The sequence below is a fragment of the Dermacentor variabilis genome, chromosome 5 (genome assembly GCF_050947875.1).
Source record: "Dermacentor variabilis isolate Ectoservices chromosome 5, ASM5094787v1, whole genome shotgun sequence".
In the NCBI taxonomy this organism is placed as follows: domain Eukaryota; kingdom Metazoa; phylum Arthropoda; class Arachnida; order Ixodida; family Ixodidae; genus Dermacentor; species Dermacentor variabilis.
Genome location: NC_134572.1, coordinates 23,860,879 through 23,874,764, shown reverse-complemented (window position 1 = coordinate 23,874,764; position 13,886 = coordinate 23,860,879).

Here is a 13,886-nt window from a genome sequence, read left to right as displayed (position 1 = left end):
CTTTAACAATTTATTCCCCGACCAGCGTTGCGAAAACTCAATATGTACTCTTAGCTGCAGTGCAATCGCTACAAAACTAAGGTCGCTTACGTGAACCTTAACTAAGGTCTGTCTCTGCAACTTCAAGTCGTCTGTAGGAAGCGTAACTAAAGCTGGCCACACGTAAAATGCTCACATTTGGAAATTAAACAAAATAGCGTCTGCGTAACGGTTAAGGCTTGAATTGAAGACGTTACTAACACAAGCAATTACTATTGCCTCTATCGATACACTGCCACGTAAAAGAAACAAAACATTTCTGACGCCACCAAACTATTTCCCACCTTTTGGCAACACTGGCTGGAGCCTCCGTCTCGAGCCCCGCCATTGAAGATCGGCATCTGTAAACACGAAACGATAGAGTGCTTATTGTTTACCACTCGACCTCAGAGCCAAAGAACGAGTCTTCAGTACGCGATAGTCACCCGTATGGCGGGCGAAGAACATGTCCCCGTCTTGTCAGCAGAACGCCATCGGTGAGGAGATGCAGTGTAACAAACGCGGTAAGCCACGGTACGAGTGGTGCCCTAGGCCATCTCCTGAGGGGGACGTTGGGAGGATGGCAAACGTGGAGTAGTACAGTGGATAACCTTCGAACTCGTGGGCCGCTATAGAAAGCCGATGTCAGGATCCTGAAACGACAATGTCCGTACTGAGCATTTTCACTAGGACATTCGAGTGTATACTAAAAAAAGTAAGATTTTTATGGTTCTTGAGAACCATGAAATTAATTCCGCGACACCAGTTCAGTTTTCAATAGGTTAACTTACCTACCAATACTGCGAGCAAAGCAAATGAGAATAAAATGCGGAACAAAAGCTTTACGGAGTATGGCTATTTCGGAACCTAAGAAAGGCATTCAATTAAGTCAAGCACTAAATACTTTTCATTAGGTTTCCTATTGACTTAGAGGGTGCGGGCTAAACCTGATACGAGGCCATGTCTAAAATGGCAAGCATCATTTTTCGCAGGTTGGTCACTCTCCAAGCTAATGTCAGTGACTACAGTGTACGAAAAATATTTTAGGGACGCTTTTATTTTTGCTTTACATTAAATCACTACTATCCCACTAACTGAAGAATGCTTTTGTGCGCAAACGACGTGAATGGTTTCTTTTCTGGAGCTGATAAAAGCAAATAGGTGGTTAAGAGACTTGTGAAAGTTGGTAGATGTGAACGAGCTTCAACGGAATGCCAAGAAAAAGTACTATTTCTTTAGGTTTCAAAGGATGGGAGTAAATAATCCTTTGTCTTTATCTGCATTGATCATATGGACCGGACAAACAGTATAATATTGTTAGATTTTTTTCATCAGTGTCTTGGAATGAGCATGTGAAACTAAACATGAAGCAATCCAGCATAATAGATGCTTTCGGAAGGATGAGAAATAGCAAGGTTTAGGCCAAGCCTATCTTTCTTCCATAGAATCGAGATTCAGTACTGTGTTCTCATATCGGGCAAAACTACTAGTACTGAAATGAAAAGGCTAGCGACATTACAAAATTAAGTCCGTGCGCTTGACAGTTTCCGAAGAAAGGACTAGTCTTGGAACTTCTGTCATCTTTACAAATGGAGATTCGCAAACCAACTACACAAGTGCAGGCGGACGTATATATACTGAGGTTAAGAGAGAACCGCAAAAACTTGAAAGAAAAAACTTCCTTGTTGAGAAACAAATGTTCAGCTCACAAACGTTATCACTTGCCAATACCAAAGACGAATTATGGCAGATAGCCTTAGCTTCTTCATCCCTGCTGCAATAATGGTTTAATGGTTTTAATAATGCAATTTAATGGTTGCAATATTAAAACTCAAATTGAGCAAGCAAAGTTCCCGAGACATTTCAGCAAGCTACCTTAGAGAGATCGGTTAGGGGACCAATCCTCCTTGTCCGATTGTTTCCCCTGGAGTTAGGCAACGCAAAACTTAGCTTTTTCCTTGCTTTTTCGATGCCAGGCTTTTTTTTTTCTGGTTTATCCAAGTTTACGCGACAAACGGTCAGTAGGTTCTCATTGCTTAATTGCTTACAGAACGTTAGGCTTTGTTTAGTCGTGCTATATCTCGAATTACAACTACCTCAATGTACACGCAGGTAACGTTTATAAATTGCTAGTTCAGATAGCTAAGCGGGTTTTGATGAAGGGAGTAAAAATTTACATTTCATTAAATTTTATGAGTGACAACGGTATGTAACAGCTCTTGCTCGAGTGCGAACAATATTGGGGAAACGGCGCTACTCAGATACCGACAGGCACTTGCATTCCCTGGTTTTCCTTGTTTTTTTTATTTCCCTATTCCTATATTTGATTATCGTGCCGTCCAAGGGATGGCACGATTTCTTTCGTACTTTTTAACGGAACAAAGTGTTTAATACACACCTTTGCAATGTTTTCAAATTGGCCAACTAGTGTATTCACGTCACAATTTTTACTGAGTGCGAAATGATCCGAAGCGTTCTGATAAAACTCAGGAATAGATGTGTCGTCAAGCGATAAAAGCCGAAAAAGTTTGAATTTCGGCATGCGGTTTACAGACTGCTGTTTAGCGATATAAACACTGCCTTGTTATTTGAAATTCCGTCAGTCTTTTCACACTCGGACAGCTTATCAACAAGGTCTGAGCTAATAAACACGAGGTCAAAAGTGCGTTTTAACGCGACAGCGTTAAGGAGCTCGTGTCGCAGAAAAGCCGGTGTCGTCGGCGTCGGCGGCGTTGGCCGGGAGCGATAAATCCCAGCAGGCACTTCATGAATAAAAAACAACTTGCAAGATGGGCTGGGTGGGAATCGAACCAGGGTCTTCGGAGTGTGAGACGGAGACGTTACCACTGAGCCACGAGTTTTTTTTTTCTTTATCCACTGAGCCACGAGTTCGAAGCTTCAAAGCGGTACAAAAGCGCCTTTAGTGAACGCGGTGTTGCCTTAGAAACGAGCTGTTTTCTAAGGCTCAGGCGTGCGTCGCTTGCTCAGGCGCACATTTCGTTGTCGCGCCGAACGCTGCGTTGCTCGACGCTCACCGCGTCCGATGCTTGGCGCGTAGTCGCAGCGTCGTAGCCCATAGACGAGGCAACCTAAAGTTTGCCCGCCCGGCACCAGCGCCGAATGCTCCCCTAGCGGACCGATGGAAGTTTCGAGGGTCGTCGCTGCGCTGGCGCGCGCCCGTGTTCTGTACGGCGGGAGCGCTCGTGCGCGTGGTTTTTGCGATGCCGAGTGCGACCTCATCAGCCAGGAAAGGTGGCACGCAATACTGATGTGTTGTTGATTGCCACAGCAGCCTCGAAGACACGAAAGGTCGTACGCCGCCCGTGAAGTTCTACAGATTTCCTGGGAAGTGGTACGAGAAGGACAGACGACAAGCATGGATAACTGCAGTGCGCGGCCGAGTCAAGTAAGCCTCATACTTTCGCATTCGCGTGTAATATCTTGAAAGCGGAATAGTCATATGCCTGTTTTTAGTGCACGGCCGTTTGTTTAGGCGTGTCGCGTTGTTGAATTGTGGTGGCATCCGCCGTTTGTTAGCGGTGAATGCGTGCGTGTTGCGCCGCTAAGCTCTGCGACGCGTGCTCGATTCCCAGCCACGGCGGCCGCATTTCGATAGGGGCAAAATGCAAGAACACCCTTGTTACCGTGTGCTTTGATTTTTGTGCACGTTGAAGAACCCCCCCGAGGTTAAAATTATTCCTGAGACTCCCCATTACAGCGGGCCTCATAATGATTTCGTGGTTCTGGCATGGTTTTGGCACTTAGAACCCCCGAATTTATTTGATTGCACTGTGTCTTCACTCGCGATCGGCATGGACGAGCTCATGATAATTACTTCCCTTTTCCAAACGCTGCAACTTAAATTACTAGTTGTGCAGGTAACGAAAGGGGCCGCGCGTTACTTTTGTGTGGTAGCAGACCGTATTTAATGCAAGCCGCGGTCGTCGCGTGCGTCGGGAAGCGGCAGATCGGAAAGCAGCAGCTCGATGCGTGCGCGTTATTTTTGTTGTTTGCCCATGCTTTCTAAGTATCTAAGTGTGCAAGTATCATAACTTGTAGTGGTACCACTCTTGTAGAATAATATATGCACACAATCACAGGAACGTTACCTTTGCAAACATATTATTGGGAGTAATTTAATCCCCACAAATAAATAGGCACACATACTGTTTCGTTTATATGCGGGCCGCATTTCGATGGGGGCGAAATGCGAAAACACCCGTGTGCTTAGATTTAGGTGCATGTTAAAGAACCCCAGGTGGTCGAAATTTCCGGAGTCCTCCACTACGGCGTGCCTCATAATCAGAAAGTGGTTTTGGCACGTAAAACCCCATAATTTAATTTTAATTTAAATTATAGGCGATGCAGATGGAAGTGGCGCCAAACAGACCAATGGCAATCACAACAGTCTTCTCAGCAGTCAACACCACCGGGACATGTGCTTTCGTACTGCAGCGACGCAGCTCTTGAGCAGCAGCAAGACACGTGTGAAACAGACTCCAGAACATGCCTTTGTAAAGTGACGGAACCGTCAAGAAGCAGCCCAATGGATCTGCAGTCATCGAGTAGAAGTTCCTGCTGCCAGTGTGACTTATGTTGCAATTGAAATAAAAGTGGCTAAATTTCTGAACATGGTGCGTACCTCTAACTCGACGTCATATACGATCTTGTCGGACACCTGTGACACGCACTTGGCTTTCAGTCTCACATCACCGTCCACAATTTGTTCAACGCCGTACACGTTCGGAAGCAGACGCTCCCCTATCGTGAGGTTGCCGCCACGAAAAAAAGCTGTCGGCGTCGGCAACCTTCTTGAAACCGCACGGCAATCTTTGCATCGCTGTTGCACAAGCAGGCGATCTGCCGCCGTCGAAAACGGAGCGCCGTGAGAACGAGCAGCGAAGAAAAGCGCGAACGGCACAATGCAAACAAAGCGGAGACTACGCCACGACGCGACCGCGCTGCTTGGCGTTTCCACATTGGGGGAGGCGCAGCAGCGCCGCCTGGCCATGGTTTTCTCGTCTATGTACACCCCTTGGCGGCTCGACGGGAACGCTATCGCGTTCCACTCTTGAAGGCGAAGCTTAAGCCTCCTCCAATTTTTTTATGCGAAGCATATTAACGTAGGTTTCGGGCCTTCGCGCGACGCCCGGCAGTGGCCACCATTGACCCTGAAGGGGGGTCACGTGAGATGACGTCACGTGATGACGTCACACAGGCTGCAGATGGGGCCTCATATCGCGCCGTCGGTCGCCTCCCGTCGGTGGCCACCATTTACCTTCAAGTGACCTTCAAGTAGGTCACGTGACATGACGTCACGTGATGACGTCACACCGGCTGCAGATGGGGCCTCATATCGCGCCGTCGGTCGCCTCCCGGCGGTGGCCACCATTGACCCTGAAGTGAGATCACATGATGTGACGTCACGTGATGACGTCACACCGGCTGCAGATGGGGCCTCATATCGCGCCGTCGGACGTCGCCCGGCGGAGGCCTCCACGCTTCGGTTCGCGCCGTCGCGCGCGACGCGGCGGCGGCGCCACCATCGCTGCATCACGTGATATGTGACGTCACGCCAGGGATGAAGCGGCGCGCGCCCGCCGTCGCGTCAGTCTGTGCCCGCAACCGCGCCAGTGTCTTTGCGCCGGGCGTGTATGCGGTCAAGATGCCTCCAAACGCTAAGGATACGCTAAGGTTAAGCCCAGTGGATGCGAAGCATCCACTGGGCTTAACCTTGATAAGCTCCCAATTTTTTTTACGCCATCAACTATTTGTGTAAGCCCAGAAGATAAAGAAAAGTTTATTAGTTCGGCACCTGAGAGCTCCAATGCGATAGTGAGGGCCACTGAATATCTGGTATGTTAAAGCCTCCCATAAGAATTAAGCTAGATGCATGGAAACTGTGCGTGTTCATATAAGCAGCTAGAAGAAATGGGTTATCGCGTGAAAAGGCAGGTGGATGGCAGAAAACTCTTGCCTAGGTACAATTTACACCAAATAGACTCAAGATCTACTCGAGAAAAGATAACCGAAAATTTCGAGTCAGATTTGAAAGAAAGGGTGACACCACCTCCCCTGCGAGTTTTGCGGTCTGATCGGACAGCTCCATAGCCGGATGGATTGATTACAGACTCGTATAGGTGATCGTGAAGCCAGGTTTCGTTGACACCAATGAAATGAGGGGAATAGGAGGCTACTAGGGAAAGAAACCGCGGGAACTTGTTTACTAGATTTCTTGCATTAAAATTCAAGAAAGTAGGCTTGTAAGAGTCGCGGATATGTCAAGGTGAAGAAACCTAGCCGGGAGCGTTTGGCAAGCCTTCAGAAACGAATTATTCACTATGGTGTCTGGGGGGGGGGGGGGGGTGGTAGCGAGGCCTGAATCGTTAACTAGGGCGTTAGCTGTATCATTCCACCTGTAGCGGACACCATTTATAAAAACGTGGTCATAACGCAACCTCACCACAGAGCCATGGTCACAAAATAAGAGGTTGCGGCTGCTACCCATAGCTTTTCGTGAATGACAGGTAAATTATCTGAGAAATCTTCAGTAATGTAAAATTTTGTTCCTTTAAGCTTTGAGGCAATTTTCATGATTTCTACTTTGTTACTGAAGTGAAGTACTCGCGATGTAAATGGGCGGGATCTACCTTCACGTTTGGTGCCAATTTTATGACAGCGTTCGATAGGTGGGCATTGAATTGAAAGTTTTTCTGAAAAACAGGCGTACATTAGAGAAAAGCGTGTGTGTGTTTTCAGCATTATGTCCACCAAGTCCATGCAAAACTACATTGTTGCGTGTGGAGCGATTTTCAAGGTCGTTATTTTTTTATTAGTTCCGAAACAGCCTGAGATAAAGAGCGTACATCAGAACCAGAATAAGCAAACGAGACTAGGATCAGCGGTAGCTTTTTCGAGGGCCGCCCCACGCGATTCCAGAGCGTCGAAACGCTTGTTAACAGCTTGCTGGAAAGCCTTGATGTCAGCAATGTCATGAGCCATCATTTTCTGCTGAGCCAATAGTTCGGTCAGCATTACGGAAATAATTTCCGAGTCATCAGTTATGTCAGGTTCAGGTGAGCACGAAGTTTCGTCTGAATTACTGGCACTGCGAGTTGTCTTTCTCGTAGGACCGGGATTTAATTCTACATCACCACTAAGGACAAGTCGATTCGCACAGTACAGTCCATGCATAAAACAAGACAAAGCTCTGTGGGCAAGAGAGCAGCAGCAAACTACGATGATCTGATCTCAAACAAAGGGAGTGTTTAAGGTAACGTAGCTGCACGAAAAACCAGACGCGATTAAGCATCCTGTCGGCACTGCTGTGATCTTGCCCACTGACGAGGGAGGCAGGGTCCAGGACTTAAGCTTTGTGTCGATGATATTGACCAAGAGCGTGCTCCCATTGGCCAACACGAAGTTCCTGCAGCGCATTTCGATTGATTATCTTTTGCAACTTCGAACAGCTACACGCGCGCACCACTCTGCAGATATCGAGACAGCGCAACCACGCTTCAGCTATGGAGAGGAGACAAAGGAGAGGAAAGACAGGGAGAAAACGCCGTACCGGCAGCCGAACGAGTGGGCATTGCGGTGCTACCAACACGCAGATCGCAAATTAACCCCCTCTCCTACAGTGTGCAGGTGAGTAAACGGTTTTGGTGCGTGCATTCGCATGAACAATTCGCTTTTGGTTTTGCTGACTTTCCCACCATCGTTTTTGATCTAGACGGTTGTTTACCTAAGCCTACTTCTGATGGGAGGGGGCGCTGAAACCAACGCAGGACTAGTCCTTAAAACGTAGATCGCAAAGAAAGTTAAGGAAACTGCTGCAGACAAAGAACATTACAGAAAAGAAACTGGTTGATCAAAAAAACCAATGAAACTCGTTAACGACATCCCAAAGAAAATTTATTGCTTGTGAAATCTACGTTATCAGTATGAATGAAATGATTGAAACAAGGGATCAACCATCTATAGCAGTAGCAGTCAAAATTATATCGTATTTGACATCCCTGAGGTCGAAGGGGAAACAAGTTCGTTAGAAGATACTGTTGCTATGGGTTTCAGTGACAGCGGGAAGCCCATTCAGGTCGAATCCTTTGCACAGCAGCGGAGTCGTTCCCGAGAAACGCAAGCGGGAGTTGCAGCGCCGAGTTTTCAGCCTTCTCAGCAGCGAAGTGGCAGGACTGACGCACGAGCTCTATTTGGCATCGCACAGTTAACGAAAAATCAATCAGGACGTGAATGGCCAGGAAGTGTTACTATTGAACTCAAGGCAAGACACAAGGCAAAGCAAGACCTGTTATACGCAAGCTGAATTCGCGAATGAAAGAATATTTGAGTAAGGTTGCAAACTAAAAAAAATACGAAAATACTATATCGAGAAAGACTTTGCACGTGAAGTGCGATAATTCAGAAGGAATCTAGGGTTGGAGGCTAAAGAATCGCTAAAAACATGAGAAAGTGTCACTCGCGTTCGACAAGCTATGCTACAGCAATCGGCTATTCATCTGGTGCAAGAGAAACGAAGTGTCATTACACACTAATGAAGATGGATCGGCCTGTTGGAATGTATGTGAAGTGAAGCTTGCTTCAAACTGTTCACACCGGCGTACTTGACATAATACAATCCATTGTCATATCTTGCACCTTGTCTTAGGCATCTATACAGCCACGTTATATCATCGTACTCAGCCACCTTACCAATTATCTGCATCATCGTGCACATAACACCATTGATTTGCGCTCTTTGGCAACGACCGGCCCTTGCGCCACAATACGCTACTTATCACTTGACGAAAAGGAAACAGGCTCCTGCATGTTGTCTCGCGTAATCGCACTACACAATGGGATACATTATGGAAGCTTTTATTTGTCTTATTTTAGTTGTACCATCCGCTTCCTCGGCAACCAGCCGTTGTGGGCATGTGCCATTAAACCACCTACTACTTGGTCGATCCGCCGTTGTGGCTTTGTGGCATAATATGATAATCTTGTAAAATGCTATCATCAAGGCACTTGAAGATAAACGGTAAGCACGATGCATAGTCGCGAGCCCATGCTACTTCGCTTAAATAAACCGTTCATGTTCGAAGCAGTACCCGGTCTCGATCGTTTTAACAATTGTGCCGTGACCAGGATATTTCCTGCCCCCCTCAACCTCCCCCCTCCCCAAGAAGGAAGGTCTACGTGCAAAGAAACAGCAGTGAAGCAAACGGCCGTGGAGCAGCGGATCGAGCTGGATTAAGCAACAAGACTGAATATCGGAACGGCTGACTGACAAGTAAGACGTCATTATCCCACTAGAAATGAGCAAAGCAGCAGTAACGAAGGAAAGTGCTTCGCTGCCAAATCTCGCAGGTTATCAACGCAGCCTAACAGCAAATCAATGAAGGAGCTAACAAAGAAAAGTTGCTCACAGCGCAGGCACCGATTAAGGGCATAAGCTAAAGCCTTAAACTCGCCAAGGAACAAATGGAGAAGTGAGAGAGAGATATAGACGGGTAATTTCTAACAGAAGACACTGCCGAAGCTCAATTTAAAAGTATAATAGAGTATGACATGAAAATAAGCACGATTTTGTTTACAACACAGATCGTTATTCGAGAGCCTGCACCTCGATTTGAATAGAACAAGGCAGGTGGAATGACCAAGTACAAAGCAAGATGCAAGAGACCTAGTTAAACTACCGAAGCTGGAAACAACAAAGTTCAGCCGAACAGCTTTGGAATGGAATCACTTCTCGGCTTAATACGAGTTAGCAGTTCACGTCCGACCCAAGATGAGCAAGTAAGAAAATTTCAATTATTTATTAGCACCTGTAACAGGAAAGGCAGCGTAGCTTCAGTACTCTGCAGATTGTAATTACGATGCAGCGATACCAATACTACAAACAAAGTTCGGAAATCATGAACTATCAGTTGAGCGGCATATGAACGAGTTATTGAGGCTAGAGGAAGCGAGCCCGGCGCATGAAACTGGGGAACTACGCGAGCTAGTGCATGGAATGGAGGTCAACACATTTACACTCAAATCACTGAAGGTGGAGAGCGAGTTTCCCGTCATCGTTGACAGCGTTAAAAACAGCAATTTCACCGGAGTTATCAACGCAGTTGAAATCAAAATAATCAACGAGAAACAGCTCAGCTATGGAAGCTAGGGCACAAAGCAACAGGAAAGCAATGAGAGGAAAAGCCGGACACGCTTACGTGATTGCTGCGATAGCAAATATCTTGTCAGGAAGATGCACATCGTGAACAGGGTTGTTGCGAAACCAAGGGATAAAGCAGCTTGAAACAACTTCCAGCTTTTATATCTCAGAAAACTGAAGCTGCTTGTTCTGCAAGCATAAAATTATCAGAGAACTGTCGGTGAAAGATTAATAAAACAGAGAAGGCCATTCTTCCCGAAAATAGAGCTTGTTTAAGGTGCACCCGCCCAAAATACAAGGCGCGTATTTATAGAGCGGAAGGAAATGCATACGATGCAAAGGACAACATGCTGCATCAGTGTGTAAAACACAGCAGCACACAGCACAACACAAAACGCAGCAAGCGGAAGCGACGACGTCTACACGAAACTAAAATGTAAAGCATAATTTATTGCTATTACAGACAGCTGTAGCTTGGATAGGACGAGGAAAAGGGGACAGACATTTTCGATTGTTAGTAGACAGCGGAAGCCAGCGGACATTTAGTGAAGCTGGATTAGCAGAAGAAAAGTGCCAAGATAGTACGACAGGAAAGGCTGACGACTGTTCGTTCGGAAGAGACAAAAAATTCCAAGTAATGTTGTCCAACGAACAATAGCAACAAGAAAAAAATAAGCCACGGTAATCTAAGCTTTACAAGTCGACGTCGCATCTCACAGTTGTCTATCTGCTTCAAGTTAAACTCAACGAGAAAACAAAACTAGACCATCAAGTGGCGGATCGCAGAGCCTACACGACTGCAACAGACACCATAGGACAGTTCATCGGCTAACATTATTGGGAGGTAGAACACAAATTTGAAAGCAGACTGATGACAGTCAAGACAGCGCTGGGTTGTGTACTGGAAGGTCTATGGGAGCAAATCAAAACAAAATTAAAGCAAGCCAAAAATTAGGCAGCCATTCTTCTGAAGAATGAAGCTGCGGAAGTAATTCAGGGAGGGCTACAATGGTTTCGGAGCTTGTAATGAATGGGGATCACTTAATAGTTGCAATACTACAGAAGTTGAAATTGAATTCGTGAGTGAGGCACCTAAACGGTCGCTATTAGGTCATCTTGCCGTGGAATTAAAATGTTAACTTGGAAATAAGCAAGGAAAATGCAAGTAAAGGGCTCCTCCAACTGACAAAAATGAAGGTATTGTCATGTTGTGGCTGTCAAGAACACAGTAGCAAAACTGGATGGTGAAACTCTTGGTCGGGAGAACTTGTACCCAGAAAAACAGGCTACACTGAAGGCACAACAATAATGACAAATGCAGCAGGCGATCGTCATACATGCAATGAGCCCATAAAGCACGTCGGCTGTTATACACGAGTCAACGAGCGTTCCGGAGTAATCGCTGTTGACCGCGTGTCTTCCAGAAAGTACTACATGATTCCAGTAACACATACATGCCGCCACGTTACACAAGTTTCGGTGACAGCGGTCACAATCACCGACAACATTCGAGGAACTTCCAATACATGATACGTGTTCCACACAGATAAAATTTGTTAGACAATGGAACTGAGTCAACCGAGAAAGATAAACGAGCACACTTGTAAACATGCTGCGTCGCTACGATCAAGCGATCTCAATATATTACATTGGGAGTCGCAGAATAAGTTAAGCAATCCTCAGAACCAATGACTACCACTGTTACTACATGCCACAATACGCGGTTATTAGGGAAACGCGAGCTACGACGAAGGTTCGTGTAGTATTCGACGCCTCTTCACACACGCGGAAAGGCATGTGATTAAACGACAATCTGGAGGCAGGACACAACTTTCGAAAGGAAAAGGTGGCCCTAGCAGGATCCGTTGAAATGGCGTTCCTGCAAATTTCAATCCATGAAGAGGAATGATGCTCTGAGATTGCGGCGGTGGAAACATGACGATGGGACTGAGAGCTGCAGAATAAAGAACAATCATGGCACCTGACTACATTAACTTTCAGTACAACACCGAGCACCTTTCTTCTGGCAGCTACAATTAAGCACTATTTCAAACAAGTGATAGCGATTTCCACCTACTACGGAAACACTACAGAAGGCGATATACGTCGATGATGTATTCCTAGAGGTAACGTTTTATGGTGCTGTCACGCTGTGCAAAATGAGGCAAAACAAGCATTCAAGGAGGCGGCGATGAACTGGAGAAAATGGACATCCAATGATGAGAGATTAAACAAAATAGATGAAAACGAAAACGACGACAACCACATGGAAATTCTTTTGAAAATGTACACAATGCTTTTTGGCATGATATGGAAGCACTCAAAAGACATGCGATTCTTCTCTCTGGGAAAGTGGACGTCCTTATCAGTAACAACGTAGTTAACCGAAAGGAAAGTGTCGCGCAAGCAGCAATAAAGATTCGATCCGCTTGATTTGCTGTCACCTTTCACGATACGCGCAATGATAGGCTTTCAAAAACTAGAAAAACCGACCCCACGTTGGATAATCCACTCCCTAAAGAAGAATGGAACAAGTTGAGGGACCTAATGTCAAATGGAGGAGGTGAGAGTTCTACAAGTTATTCGATACTACAATAGCAAGGGTCAAATTGTACAAGCATGCAAGCTGCATGTGCTTGCCCACTCGAGTCCAACAACGTACGCAGCGGCAGCATACTTAGTAGTAGTGCACAATGATGGAACAAAGCAGTCAGGGCTACTCACAGGGAGAGGACGCGTAGCTCCATTTAAAGAGCTAAGTTTAGCATGACTTGAGCTAATGACAGGTGTTATTGCATCAAGACTAAGTGACTACAAAGAAATTCATTTCACCGAAAGTATTCAAGAGGCAGCCTGCTCGACCGGCTCGATGATTGAATTTATTTAATTGGATCAAAGTGACAAGAAAAATGGATACAGTTGTTACCAATGGCGTCGCAAACGTAAGAGAAAGCACTACAAACAAGCTTGTCGTTCATTCAAGGTGTATACAATCCGGCTGATCTACTCCCTCATTGTAGAAGAGTCAAGACGACGAATGCGAAAATATGGTGGCATGGACCTTCCGCGGAGCCGGAAAGAGCAAGCGTCATCTACACGAATGCACAGAGGCACAATCTACAGGAAGCGAAATCCCACAACTCCACAAGAACGGAGAATAAACAAATCTTAGAAATCAAAAATTATTCATCATACGGGTGGCTTCTAAGAATAGCAGCATTGGTATTCAGATTCGCAGACAACGCAACATAATGGACCGTTAACAGTAAAAGAGAACTTCAGAAATATTGGATACGACAAAGACAAGTAATACTCAGGCAAGCGAATAGCGATGCTGATCCAAGTGCTAAATCCTTTAAAAGGAATGGACGAGTCTACTGTGACAACCAAGGACTCGTAAGACAGAAAAGACGTTCGCAATACAGCCAAGAATGAAGCCGGCACGTCATCTTACTTCCAAAAAACGGGTATTTCGTGGAACTACTGATAGCGCCACGTTATCAACCATTGCATGGCGGAGATCAAGCAACGTTAGCGCAACTGCAGGCTAAGTTCTGCATATTACAAGGTAGCCAAGCAGTAAGAACTTTTAAACAAATGCATAGTCTGCAAGAGGCACTACGCAAGACCGGCCACTTAAATTATGCCTCCCCTCCAGTCGGACAGAGTCAACGAATAGGGGGTAATTTCAAGTCACGGGAGTTGAATTTAC